Source organism: Polypterus senegalus, chromosome 4 (assembly GCF_016835505.1).
Source record: "Polypterus senegalus isolate Bchr_013 chromosome 4, ASM1683550v1, whole genome shotgun sequence".
Classification (NCBI taxonomy): Eukaryota; Metazoa; Chordata; class Cladistia; order Polypteriformes; family Polypteridae; genus Polypterus; species Polypterus senegalus.
The window spans coordinates 92,679,896-92,695,983 of record NC_053157.1 but is presented as its reverse complement, the minus strand read 5'-3'; positions in this window follow the sequence as shown (position 1 = coordinate 92,695,983).

Below are 16,088 nucleotides of genomic sequence, written 5' to 3'. Positions count from 1 at the left end.
GTAACATGAGTAAGGCAAGAATCAGCTGTGAACAAAGCACCAGTCCATTGCAGGACACCTCTTAAAATTACTTACAGTAGGACAAAATTATTTATATATGATTTATGTTGTATGCAGAACTAAAAAAGCTTAACAAGTGTATTAAAACTTTCTTTTGTTTGCAAACACAAAAATGTATCAAAATGAGTTTTCAAAATTATAGTCACATGTGTTTAAGATAGGCAAATGATAAATTACAGTAGCTATATTTTAGTATCAATGATGAAATCTAAAAACATTCATCCATCCATCCATTATCCAACCCGCTATATCCTAATTACAGGGTCATGGGAGTCTGCTGGAGCCAATCCCAGCCAACACAGGGCGCAAGGCAGTAAACAAAACCCCGAGCAGGGCGCCAGCCCACCGCAGAATCTAAAAACATTTACTTGAAATTTAATAAATCAAATTTAAATAATCTAGAGCCTGCTAATCTTTTCAAACAACAGAGCCAAACTACTTCACATCTAATAATGAATGCCCAACAAGAGCCACTAGAAAGATATGTATTTGTGTGGCTGAATTTAAACAAGTTTAAATTACCGATAATTGATAAGAAGGATGATGATAAAAGTACATACATTAAAATCTATACTCATACATTTTAATAAGTAGAACTTCTGTTCCACAATCTTTTTACTCTTTGTTTTGAAGTCTTGAAAACAAATAACCTCTGTTATTGATTGAGAAAATTTTATTCACGCGTAAATGCTGAGGTGAATAATGTAAAATATCTAAAAGTGCTGCCTGTTACAGGAAGTTTATTCCAAGTTTACAGAATTAGATTGGTCTTTATGTTGACTACTAATGCTTGCCAATACCTTACTTTTTTCTCCAAGACATTCAATTCAAACTTAGCTTGAGAAATGGAAATATCATATACCAGGCTCCATGAAATCTGTTTCCATTTACAAGTCATTAACTGAGATATCAGGAATGACTATCAAATCGAGTCATCAAAGGGTGTTTTTTAAGATTCCCCATAAATAGTGAGATGTGCTTGCAAAATTCAAAAAAACAGAAACACACGAAAGCCAACAAGAGATCAGATGTAAACCCAGCATGTTGCTGCAAATAAAGCCTGCTTTTTGGATCATTTCCTTGATATGAATCATAAAACAGTCTTAATTGGTGATATTCTTTGACAAACAGTGTCAATTTATTGCAGATCCAGACACGACACAGTAGGCTGCAAAACCAAGACTGTACTTTAGGTACAGCTTATTCAGTAATATCACAGAGATAGTACAATTTAAGAAATTAGTAGTAGTCAGAAAGTTTAGCATGTTTGAAACCTTTTGTATGTAAAATATCTACTCTCCACAATACAGGTAGCAAAACAAGACAGAACTCTGCCATGAGATAACCAGCAAACATCATTATGAATTTGTAAACTGGGGACTTGGAAGTCAAACACTTTTGAGTAGCCGCTTAAATTAATGGTGATGCTCGAACATGAATCCAGTTTACAAAATGAACATCTAGTCCCTTTAGACACACACACAAAATGATTTATTTCTTTCTCATTTACAATGCGCATCACTCTTTTAAGGATTTCTTCATGCCTTGTTTGATTTTGCATTAGTAGTTTTGCCATCATTTGTTTGTGAGTAGCTTTTTCACAAATATCTGCCCCAGAAGACAGTTGATTAATGTTGCATGTGTTAGTTGTTTCATCTAAACCACAGAGAGAATAAGTAACTGTACACAAATTCTGCATTTGATTTGCTTGGTAAGTTAGGCCACTTTCATAGTTCTGTACTCCTTTTTGCTGGGAATGGCCTGGCTGTATTTTTTTTTTTAAGATTAAAATTCTATCCTAGCTGTGAAATAACCATGAAATAGTTTATGACCAATTTTTAGCATATATCTTTTCATGTAATCCTCATCAGAGAATGCCCGAAATAAATGCAGTGATTATTTTCCTGCCTTTTTGATCATGCCAGCAGGATATTTTGTCTGTTTTACATTTATTGCTGCAGCTATTCATTGAACATCATCTTCAATGTTTCTTTTGAAGCAGAGTTAGGATTTGACAAGAAATGCCATATTTTCTTGTTTTTTGGTATTATTATAGTTTATATATGAACAAAGATATATGAATATTAGCAGAAGAAAACGGTCCTGCCAACCAAACCCTACAACAGTCCTCACACTACCTGCCCTAATTTCCAAACTAGTACAATATAGAAAGAGAGAAAAAGTTTTAAAAAATTGTAAATTGAAGTATTAGTGTAACTCCAGTTCTATCTACAATAAAAAGATTAAGCGGGCTGTCTTTCAAAACCACCTCAGCCCATTGCTCACTACTCAAGTATTATTTCTAGCTGAATGCAGCTCCTAAGAAATTTGACCAACAAGGTTGAAGGATTTTTAGGGAGCTTTAACCTTGACTCCAGAGGAATCTCAGCAATCAGTTGTTTTTAATTGTATGTATTTTTTTTTTTTGTTTCTTTGCTTTTTTTATTACATTTTTATTATATATTTATTTATTTGCCCAAGGCCAGATGCTCACTTCAAATGCATGGTTTTGTCAATGCAGACCTATTCAAAATGTGAATTGGTTGTGTAAATGTTTTAAATGTTTTTTAACTTTATTTAGAATAGTAAACATTTTTGCAATGAAATACCATTCATTTTTGGTTCTGTTCTGAATCATTCTTGGATCATGAATCAGAGGTTCCTTTGATGTAGCCCTTTACAGTATGTCACCATATTCAACAACTGTTGTTATCGAAGATGCTACATAGAAAAAAACAGCTACTACTTTATAAAGCATGTAGTTATAAAACTGAAATGTCATATTCATTTCCAGAACTAAGGCATATTTGAAACATACAAATATGGATCTTCCTGCAAGTGGACTATATTGCTGAAGAAAACTGTAGTCTGGGATATAACCAAATAATACTGCAGGTATAGGCAGACACTTAAAGATTTCTCACAGGTAGCCACTAATCCATGGTAAAGTTTTCACGGTCTAAGTCAAGAATTGAGAAAGGTTTAAACAATGTGCAATTTTGAACTGAATTACATTACACCTTTCCCAAATACTGGTGCACTGTTCTCATCTTTTTGTTTGAACCAGAAACTAAACAGCAAATTCTAATTCACAAAAGATTCATAGTGTCAGGAAATAGCACCTTGCTCTAATTTTGTATCAATTTAGGAAGTTAGAGTGAAACTAAAAAGAAGCAAATTATAAAAAAATTACCAATTTAAAATAAACAATATAACTTCCCTATATATTTATCCAATTAATTTATAATAATACTTATAGGCTTTACTTTGATGAGACTAATAAACACTGACTATTCATGAAGATTGCTGTTGTGAGACTTGCCCGGGCACCGCCAGTCGGAGAGCACATCTTTATAAAAGTCACACGTTTATTAAACATAAATAAACACAGTCCAAATCACACATAATGTACTCAACACTAATCCTTCCTGTTTTCAGGCTTCTCTCAATGTCCTTGGCCGCCAATCTCCTCCTGGGAGCTTCGTCCTGCTCCCTCTCCCGACTCTAGCTCTCCGACTATTAGGAGGCGGGCCTTTTTATTCCCGCCCGGATGCATTCCGGGTGGCTGGAAATGATCTTCCAGCAGCACTTCCTGGTGTGGCGGAAGTGCTGCCCTTTGCCCCGAAGCACTCCGGGCGTTCCTGTCAGGTTCAGCCGCCATCTTGCCTGGTGTGGCGGAAGTGATGATTCTTCTGGTCTGTTGAGACTTAAGGCGCCCCCTGGCGGTGGCCACGGGTCTCAATGGGTTAAAATCTTTTTGTCCCTTTCCCGTGGTCCTCGCGGTTGCCCTCTCTTGACCCAGAAGCTATTATTGTCACCGTCCGGTCCTTTTAGGCGTCCAGGCTGGGTAAGAACCCCAGCCGTCTGTGACACTGTCTATCCACTGATTTTCTGTAATTCTGTTTCTGCTTCCTTACAAACTATCTTATGTGAACATTCCTTTGTACAACAAATAGCTATTCTGCACAGCTGACTTCCATTCCATCTTAAAATGTTTATACAGTTGTGACCAAAAATATCAACACTGTTTCTTTTTCCTCAGATAATGCACCATTTCTTCCACAAAATGTATGACATTACAAAATTATTGATGTTAACATATGTATTGCATTTATTTGCTTTAGAAGAGCACAAAAAAAACTATGAGAAAAAGTAGAAAGAAATAATTTGGATTTCAAACAAATAAATCCTAGTGTAGTTAATATTCCAAATCATCCATGACAGGTTACCTGTGAAAAGTTTTTTGAGTGTATAATAGAGTAATGTAATAGTGACCTATTGTTGATTTTTGTGAAATCTCTTACTTGCATATTAAAAAAATAAATAATTTTGAAAATATTATATTTAAATCATAGTCACTCAAAAGCTGCAAATACTACAGAGAAGTATCTGTTGGTTTCATCATATTACTGTATGTATTATAAAAAGAGAATAGTACACAACATATGTGCAGCATGCAGATGTGTGTTTGACAATAAGAGTTCTGCGGTGAAATATGATCTGCATTATATTCTTAGTGAGTGCTAAATTTTTGGTGTGTTTTTGGCAATCTGATGCATAAAATATAGCATGTAAGGATGAGAAGATGTAAAATCTCTCCACTGCAAGCTTCCAGGGTCAGATCAGTGCTATACACTTTATTCCAGAATCCAGATCTACCAAATTGTTTTTTAACTGAAGTCTTTTCTGCTTACAGTTTTTTTTAAGAAGGACTTGTAGTTTTAAAGAGAGATATACTGGAAAAGACATTATAAATTAGGCAGGGTATCTTTTTTTAATTATGATGATTTTTCACAGTGAATAACAAGGTGAATATATAACCAAATAGCAGGATTATCTGGTAAAGGGAACATCTGTGATGGGTGTCATGCCTGAAATTAATTACAGGCCCTATTTAAATAATCTGAAGCTACAAGGTTTCAGTGAAGTAATTTAATTAATGAAGATATATTAGTCCCAGAAGAATAATTACTTTAAGATAAAGAATATAACACATTGAACACTACCTTGTAGATCTGAGAGTGACTGTTTGTCTTTGGTAAACGTGGCTTTATCATGTGAAATGGTGGAAGATAGCAGTTTCATAATAATAATACTAAGATTTGTATGAACCTTGGCAAATAACATTAGTATATAAAAGGGTAATTGTATTATAATATTTATTATTTCTCTGTAAGGCAGATATAATTGCCTAACATATCTTTTTGCTTAGAGAAACATAGTTAACAATAACTAATTGAGTTTTTTCTTTATGACAGTTTAATGGATTCCCAGCTGAAATTTCGGGAAGAATTAATGGGTGATGATACAAATCGTTTATATATAAAGTCTAAAGCCAGAATGTGACTAAATTATATTTTAAAAAGGCTATTCATTTGATCATCATTTTTACTGAGCTTAAAACATCTCAAGCAGCTTATGATAAAACAAGTGGCGAAAGAAATCTCTAAGTTGAAAAGTTTGTTATAAAAATATTTAGTAAAAATTAAAAGCAAATAATCCACACAAGAATAAAGAAAAAAGTTGTTACACACTTAGAATAAAATGCAAAAAAAAAGAAAAAATGTACCTTCTCTAAATGTAGATTTTCTTGTAGAACTTTAGTTGTTTCTATACTTAAAGATTCTTAACTTCTTCTTCTTTATACTTTAAATGTATGGTGCACCACTTTCAAATAAGTGCTTTGTCTTACATGTTTCTTCATGCACAAAACACATACACAAGGTACGCAATGCTCAAAAGGCACGAAAGACATGGTTTAAAACCATGTGACCTCTACACCTTGCACATGGCAAGGCTGATCACTAACTGAGAATAATGTTTAGTCAGAGAAGTTAGAAACAGCTAGAATATACCAATTCTATTCAACTGATGGGAGATATAGGAACCTCCCGTGGATTATGCATGTAACTAGGAAATGGCTCTTACAATGTTCATTGTATAAGTTTATACCATGTGTTTATATTCTGCCACTGTTTTGATATGCAGCTTACTTTTGTGTTTAGAGAAATGACTTGATTGCTTAAATAAGATTTAAGAGCTGTAAAATTAATTTAAAGAAAAATGTTCATTTGTGAAGATGATGGTTTAATAAATGCATAATTTGATTCACACCTAAATTAAACTATTCTTATAGTTTTATTATACTGTATAAGCTGAATTAAAATATCTATCTAAACCAAAGTTTTCAAACCTGGTGTAGCCAAGCAGTGTTTAGGGGTACGCAGCACTCCTTGTGGGGCTGACATAAATTTTAGTTGTTTTAGTAATTAGTTAGTTAGTAGTTTTTTAAAAAGCATATCTCAAAACATTCTTCAATTATTGCATAAAACTAGTCCTATATTAATATAGGTATTGATTAGAGCTGCGATTCTCAACTTGTGTTGCATGCAAGTAACCATCAGGTGATATGATAGTGAACATCAAATAAATAAATAACTGGGCAAAAATGGCTTTTTAAAGGACCTTTGTTAACAAAGCGACCAAACCCGAGCTTCCATGTTCAGCAGTGTTTTAATTCTACTGCTCTGTCTTACTGCACTCCTGCTGTGAGACTCCACCTGCACCTGCAAACTATCCTAAAGGTAACAGCTCCATCTTACTCCCCACATCTTTCAACTAATCCAATTCAAGACTGAGACTGACCAGGAAACAAAAGCCAAGATAAATACATTTTGGGAAAGTAAGTGTCTTAATAGGTTAGTGCTGTCTCTCATCCCATCACTTCATTATGACCAGAGGTGGGTAGTAACAAGTTACATTTACTCTGTTACATTTACTTGAGTAATTTTTTAAAAAAATTGTACTTCTAAGAGTAGTTTTACTGCACCATACTTTTTACTCTTACTTGAGTACATTTGTGAAGAAGAAATGCTACTCTTACTCTGCTACATTGGGCAATATTCGAATCGTTATCTTTTTTTCCATTAGATACGCTATACTTTTGCCAGAGAGAAGCCACCAGGGGATCTACTGCATGACTGTTTCACCAATCAGACGTAGCAACAATAATCACAAGACTCCGTTTCATCATCAGACATAGCAACAATAATCACAAGACTCCATTTCACCAATCAGACGTAGCAAAAATAATCACATGGCTCCGTTTCACAAATTAGACGTAGCCTTGCAGTTACATGACCACACACAAACTGTGGCAGCATAGCGACACAAACTTCTCACAGACAGTGGACAGGGAAAGAATACATGAAAAATGACAGCCAACTTCTGCTGAAGTTCAGCCATCACTTCACTGAGTGAAGAACAAGCACGTTTTAACCAAACATGCATAGGCAGTAAAGGTAAAGTGAGACTTCTTGTATGTGCACAAGCTGCCTTGTTCTAATGTTATTTTCTATCAGCTGTGCTATTTGGAGGGCAAGTGCATATGCAGTATTATACTGTCAGTGTACAGTATATCTTGTCATTGTAAGTAGTTTGCACTGTTCAAACATACAGTACATGTTACCTATTGTAGGTATTGGCTTTAAAAGCCTTGTTGTAAAAAACTGAGATTTGGAACTTTGTGTTATTTGTGCATCTTTATTTTGTAAAGATGTTATTTATTTTTACTCATTTTATATTTGATTATTTTGAAATAGCAGAATTTGCACATTATTTTATATTTTTATTTTATATTGTTGTCTTATTACAACATTTCTAAAAAATAAATAATTTATTATGATCAAACAGTTACTCAGTACTTGAGTAGTCTTTTCACCAAAAACTTTTTTACTCTTACTTGCGTAATTTTTTGGATGACTAGTTTTTAATTCTACTCGAGTAATAATATTTTGAAGTAACGCTATTCTTACTTGAGTACAATTTTTGGCTACTCTACCCACCTCTGATCATGACCCTCTATATCTCAAGTCTAGTCTGCCAACATTACAATATTTTTAGTTATGGTAATCTTTTTGAGTATCCCATCATTTTTAGAACATTTTTTGAAATTGTCAGACCAAGGCAGTGGAATACACTATACACTGTAGAGCAAAGACAAATATTAACAATTATTAATAAAATTAACATCTGATATTTCATTGTAGTGTTCATGAATGTTAACTAACAATGTTTAGTGACTGTCATCATTATTCTAATAAACACAGGAACAGGCTGAGCATACTGTAAAGGCAGAGCTGCGCAGTTGTAATGGGCTAGAAATGGGCATTGTAAAGAAAAGGATATTTCTGCGTATTCCTCTTAGGCAAAAAAAACATATGAATTGCATATGTAAAAGCCAATAGATGAAGGGGCAATGGGCGAAATATGTTAGAGACTTTAATAAGTGAAAAGGCGAATTCCCTGAATAATTCCTGATACCTGTCTACAGGACATAGATATTTACCTGTCTCACAAAAGGCCCATCTGCTTTGGAGATCAAACTGCTTTGATTGATATCTCATCAACCACAGCACTGTGACAACAGAATTGCCAGCTTCCTTAGCAAAAGTTTATATTTACTTGGTTTGAAAATTAATGTGTTCTGGGGACATTAGTCTCAAATTAGCATACAGTGGTATATCTTCGTCTTTTTTAACCAATGAAAACGTGTATACATTATTGTTAAGTAAAGGAAATATGTATTGTAACATAAATGCGATTAGGAGGAAGCTGAATGGACCAAGTGGAGGTAATTACCCACCAGGCCAGGGGGTGGCGGGGTATGCTAAACCTACTTCTGCTGTCTCTGCAGGCCAAATATGGGAGAACCTACCAAATTCAACATCAACGACACCATTTCTGGTTCCGGCACCTAGAACCACATCACTTCCAGTTTGGGACCTAGATGACATCATTTCCGGCTTTGGCTTTTAAAGCCGCCATCTTTTCACTACTCAAGCAGTTTAGTTCTGGAACTTAAACAGAGTACTTCATTGCTTATTTCAATACCCTTTTACAGCCGGGGCAATATAATGGTGGCAGATCCAAACCTTTTTTGTGTGTTGAGACCGATTCTTTTACAGTACGTACTATTAGTTAACAAATTTTCAAGTAGATCTAGGCAGAGACTGAAGCAGTTATATACCTGCATAGAATATACTGTACAACACATACAGTAGTATACAAAGCATTTAACGTGCTACTTTAGTTACTATGTGATTTGAGAAACTAGTAAATTATACGATTTTAAGATGAAGTTTATGAAATTCTACTTTAATGACAAAATAAACTATGTGATTAAAGTTGAAATTTCAACCTCTCTTTCCACTGTGTCCTTTTTTGTTTTTCTTTTCTCTTTACCATAATATGCTTCCATATGACACTTCTTTTTAGTTTGGGCACTGTGCAACTTTCTGAACTTGAATTTTTGAGTTTCTCCGCCACTCTATTTCACTTGATCAACTTTCTTTTGTTGTTTATACCACTGCTTAAACCAACAAATAGTACATTTTTCCTTACCTCCATTTGATATTCGCTGAAATTCATTTATTCCCGTGCTTTTGCCATTGTGTTTCATAGAACACTGAACTTAAGAGGCTATTTATATTGTTTTGCATGTTCAAAGAGGCATAATTCTGGGAGGATTTGGGGAGCGCAGCTGGATCGTGTACATGCGTTATATTTCAGGCTAACCAGGATTTATGTAGCAGAAGAACATTAAAGTTGGCGCATGCACAGATTTATGCATCTGGATTTTTTATGCATATGCACATTTCTGTTTTTGTCTGTACACCATGTTTTAGTGTGAATTCTACACATGGAATCATACATGAGGTCCCTGGTCCTTTTCCAGCTTTTTCAGGTAGAATAATATGATGTAGATGGAAATATTATTTGCCTGATTCATGTTTTCATACTTTTGCAACTGTCTTGGAATTGTATGGTTATTATATTATTTACAATGTCGTGAAAGAACGCAGAAAGGGCTGCGAGTGTAGTAGATTTACCTAGAAAGCCTGAGGAATTGTAGAAAAATGGTTCCAAAAATGAGTCTGGACCTCTGAAGATCATGGAGCCTTTTTACATTTAGGGATTGTTCACTTCAGCATTTATTGCTCCATATAATCCAATTTGAAGTTTGAATGACAGTATGGATCAGTTTATACTTCTGTGTCTTGGCTGCCAAGTGTTCCCAGCATTCTTTTGACGCATCTTCCGAGCACATCCTCAGAAATTAACGAGATGCATGCATGAGTTGCAGTTCCAGCAAAAATATGTGTGGCGTGTGTGTGCAAGTTTTAGTTTGTGATGTCATCATTGATGTTTACTATCAACATGTGACAGCAGGCTTGCAGCTGCAACAGGATTAATCTTCATGCTTCTATGTTTGATGAATGGTTTGATGCAGTGAAGCAAGTCATCAGACTTAAATGCTGACATGCAGATGTCTTCATTTTGTTTTTCTTCATCCATTTCTCACATAGGCAATACAAATGTAAAATATTCCCCATTATAATGATGCAGATTCAACAGCTCCATGCCAGACAAAAGCATCTCAGGGATCAGAAAGTTCACTTCTTACAGACTTCATCAATGTTGTGGGTCAATTTCGATACCTCTACTCTACATCATGCCACTCGCACCCTGGGCCAAGTAAGCTTAACACTGGCTCCTGCTTTAGAAAATGACAACGAAAGAACCTGGGAATATCAACAATGGAAGCAGTGGCCAAGTATAAAAGAAGTGGTTAGTGGCCCTTTCCTATTATGCACCTAAAATCTGGAATAATTAATCAACAGAAATTTGCCAGGCTAATACTGTGGAACATTCAAAAAATTGCTAGAAACCCATGATTTTAATTTGCCATTTTTGTAGCTGCATTTTAGTTGTACTCCTAATAGACTATATTGGCATAGAATTATATTTTTCAGGGACTTGCTCTACTTTTCTCAGCTGTCTTTTCCAGATTTTCTGTGGTGGCGTTTTGCTCCACCACCACCTGATAGAGGCATTGTGTAGCCAACTGTGATGCTAGAATAAAGGCAGGTGGTCCAGGTGTCCAAGAGCATAACTTCATCAGATCCTCTCATATGAAGTCTGGAAACAAAGAGGGATGACTTAAGGACAATTACGTTAAGTAGAATGCCCAGTGGGGTTAGGCGGTCTTTCAGCCTTAAAACCCCTACAGATTTTTTTTTTGTTTTTCTGCTATCTGACCTTATTACCAGACTCATCTTTAGAGACATCTATTATGATATTGTATATACGAATTCTACTCTTCTACTAATTATATATCTGTTTGATAAGATTGTATATATTTGTTTTTTCTTTATTACTTATTCATTAATAGTATTGTCTAATCTTATTTGTTTTTCTTTTCCTGTAACTTTCTCTTTGATATCGTTTAAAGCACTTTAAGATACATTGTTTGTATGAAAATGTGCTATAAAAATAAATGTTGTTTTCTTAACTGATACATTTAATGCTTGTTTTCCCAGTTTAAAGAGTATTTGTGTAATTTACAGAGAAATTAGCCATTAGTATGGGAGGACCTGTTGAAGCAGAAATGTCTGTTAAAATGTATTCTGACAGAAGAATTGTTCCTTATAATTTTAACATTGGTCAAAAGGGGTAGAATATTATGTGGGATATCTGTTTGGGGGTTCCATCATGGAAATTTGATCCTGTACTGACTTGCAAGAGTCAGTAAAGGACAAAAATGATAAATGACCTGTCAGTGAATAGGCAAAGTTAAAAACCAATTGTCAAAACGAAAACAAGGACCAAATAGTGGGTTCAAAAAACAACAGCAGCAAATCAGTAACCATGAAGAACAAAAATGAGTATTTATCACAGCAAAACAAGGGTTTATCCATCGAACTTGGATACCCCCCAACAAGTGGTAAAGGAAGGGTTTCATGGGGGTGTTATCAAGGAGAAAAGCACTGAATAGCCTTTATATAGATGTGTTCCATTCTCCCTCTGTCACTATAAGCATCTTCTTTTGGTCTTGGTACTGAATAGGCCTTATAAAAGCTCTGGATTATCCACCGGGGTGCAGCAATCTCTCTGTTAATCAATGAGCCCTTCAATCTTTGTATTTTCGTGGAAGCTGTATTTCAGAACTTAAGTGAAAAAAAAAAAATAATAATCACTATTTTTCGTTCCAGGCTCACTAGAAATCCTGACAATACCATAGTTATTTCTTACACAACAGTTTTCTAGTTTCATAATTTGATCCTGCAACAGCATTTTTTAAAATTAGAACAAACTTGACAAGGAAAACCATTTAGTCCAACAGCCTTTTAAATTCTCTTTACAGAATTTCTCCAAAATAATGTCAGTCTAAGTTTTTAAGTTCATCAAAGATCAACTCAACCATAATAACTGGGAATTTATTCCATGGTTCTCAGCATGAAGTGTAATTCTCTAACATTTCTACAAAATCTTCCCTTGACCAATTTCCATGTTTCCCCATGTTATTTTTGAAATAATTTTAAGATAATAGATAAGATCCACTGTACTATTTCCTTTTACATTTTAAAACAATACAATCATGTCACCTTCTAATCACTGTTTATTTGCGTAAAAAAGACTGAAATTCTCTTATCATTGTTCACAGCTCATACCTTTTAGTCTTAATATCATTCTATTTACACTTCTTTGCACTTAATCAGGCACTACTACTTCTTCTAACTTCACATAATTCTGAAAAAGTTCCTTTTATAATAAACCATTGCTTCTGGTGCTTAAACAAATTCCGTACCCTTGCACACTGAATACCCATTTCTATTAGTTTGATAGTGTCTTCTGTAGTATCTAATCAAGAGCTTTCTGAAAACCATAATACATAATACCATATGGTTCTCTCTGATCATATGTTTTGTTTCTTTGTATAATTCCAGTATACTGTTTAACTGAAACAAAATCTACCTCTTCTAAACCCATGCCAACTATTCACTAATACAACTCTTCTTGATAGGTGATTATTGATCTTTTCTTTAATTGCTTTCATTAGTTTACATTTCATTATGCAGTTTTTGTTTTCTTGCTTGTTTCACTATTTTGATTAGATGTTGAATTCCAATCACAGTAGAACGCTTTGACAAAACAGATAGATAGATAGATAGATAGATAGATAGATAGATAGATCGATAGATAGATCTGGTCAGATCTAAGGCATTTAAAATTTAAATAAAGCAGTACTAGTGTGTTGTGCACAAACATGAAACTTGGTAGATACTGATAGAAGTGTGTCAAAGTGAGAGTGTTGGTAACAGAGTAAATCATTTCTGATGCAGTACAGTATCCCGATTTACAGAGGGAGGAATATAAGCATTATTCAAGATGATGCAACTTATTTCTTCAGTCCCCTTCTTGTTTTTTTCCCACTCTGCCTCAAAGCTCACAGCTTCTCAAAAACTTAGCATAAACAAATGGCTCTCTAAATTACTGGAAATTTGTTTTGTTCTTATTTTCATTTCAGAAATAACATACTGCTTATGATCATTTGTTTAAACAATTTGAAGGATAATTGTGGATTGGCAAAATAGTACAAGTTAATTATTGTATCAATTAGATGGGTACCTTATGACAAAAACACATCTTTATGGTAAACATATATTGCATTTAAGCAAAATGAAAGAATGTATTCTTATTTGCACACTAGCATTAGCAGAGAAAAACAATCTGCACATGTTTCCTAAAGGTTAACAAGTCTTTGAAAAAACAATGTGACCTAAACATTTGAATTCTTAATTAAAAGCTATGTGTTCAGATATTTAAAGACCTTCTTCATTTTCTCTGCTTTGAAGTGCGAGTCCAGATGGGTTGTTGTAAACATTACATTTGCTTCAATTGTAATTGTTTTTCAAAAAATGTTTGCAGAGTCTGCTGTTCGTTAAAACAATTTTGAAATCCACTTATGAATCTGAATTAAGTTTTTCTGCATTTTTAACACAGGCATCCAGATGTCCTTTTCTTAAATATGCATAGTTGGTACACAAATCATTTTAAAAATTCAGAATATAAAAAAATTAGTTTTGCCAATTGAAAATATGTAATCATTACTTTATAATTAAATGTTAATATGAGTAAATGTGACATGTTTAATCTAAATAACCTGATATAATCAAAGTAATCATTTAATTATTTTAAAAGTAAATTTTATATACATACATTATACAATATACATAAGAGAAAAAATAAAACTTAATATTACCTTGTGAAACAGTGAACCCTAGCTTTGTCACTTAAACTGCCTAAATCAGGTTCAAGTTATTAACAAATCATAGGGCAGTATCTTGAAGGGGTTTTTTATATACATTATGTTGATGAATATCATTTATACATTCGTAATCATGCATGTGAGAGGAAGCACATCAAACCAAAATCAAGTGATGTTTCAAAGCCCTGCTGATGAAAGATCATCGATGCCTATGTGCATAACAAAGTCTTGTAAAATAATCCAAAGTCATTATTTCAACTTTAGCTGTATCTTCACGACTCTTCGTTCATAAAAAGTTGTTAATTTTGCTACTAATCTGCATGGTTAAGTCCAAACTTGGGAAAATTTGTCCTTCCAACTTTTGGTTTGGTATATTTCACGTAAATTGAAATCAATTTAGCAGATCATAAATCCAGAGGCTCACTTATACTTGAGGTGATTTGTATCCCTTTTTTCTTTGCATACATCAGTTCTGCTAACCAATGCACTAAAAAGTCAGTACCAGGATTAATTACGTAGTGATTTTATAATAAAAATGATACAAGTAAATCTATAATAGGGAGTCACAAACCTTCAAGTAGCCCAAGTCAAAGCTACTGCACATCACATGAGTGAGACTCTCAGATTCCTCATGTATATCTAGTTACTTAAGTTTAAAATTACACATTATTTCAGTGTGAATGTAAGTTTGTTTGCAGTTCTTGTACTGTATTACTAAATCCTTGATCACTATATCAGCAACCAAACATGCTTGGTGTTTGGGTAATTGGAAAATATAAATTGGCCCACCATGGGTACTGTGCCTGTGTGTTACAATAAACTGTTTTGCTTTTGGTACTGCAATAATGATAACCAGCACTTAGATAGATAGATAGATACTTTACTTATCACCCTGTCAACCAGTCCCCACTATCAGTCTGAATGTAGGCTTTTTCTAACAAAGTTGGCATTGTTACCAGTAAGGTAGAATATTTAAATGCTTAAGGTGAGAGTTTAAACTGACATAGCAACCGCTGAAATATTGTTAAAAAATCCTCAAGCATAGAGTGTCTGAACTTAAGTGGAAATGCCGCAAAGCTGAATGTAAATAGAGGAAAATAAATTAAAATTCCATGATGAAATATTGAAAGCACATATAAATTAATACAACAAAGTAGTCTTTCTTCTAGAGAGGCAATACTAGTTTCCTAAAACTATAAACAATAATTCAGGAAATGCAAGAATTTTATTTATTATTTATAACTGCTTATCATCTACTAAATCTATCCGTGGAATTCCTCCAGAAAAATTCAAAAGAAACTTGTAAAGCTTTTGCAGCATTTTTCAAAACAAAATAAACAATATTAATAAAATAAATTATTTCTCCAGTTTTAATTCTGTTGAACCTCTGTATGGTCATTTCCATTGATTAAATTCCTTCACTAAAATAGGTTTACCTGAACTTCATAAAATAATTACTCAACTAAAACTTCCCTCTTGGGTCCTTGACCTGGCCCCCACAGGCTTTTTAAAAAAAGTCTCTGATGTACTAATTGGTAGTGTACTCTTCAGTAGATACTGGGGTCTTACTAGATTCTCTAAATACTGCAGTAGTAAAACCTCTGCTCACAACAAAATCTAGACTCTGCTGTCTTTGACAACTTTAGACCTACTCACAACCTGCCTGTTTTAATTAAAATTGTAGAAAAAATGTTTTTTCAGCAATTGGATGATTCCTTGAATACACATTCTATTCTTGATAAGTTTCAGTCAGGTTTTAGAACAAATCATACTATAGAAACTGTACTGATTAAAATAGTAAATGACTTGTAGGTTAATGTTAGCACAGATAAACATATCTATTCTAGACTTTAATTAATCATTTGGCACTGTAGACCACAGCATTTTAATAAATCACCTTGGACAATGGGTGGGTCTC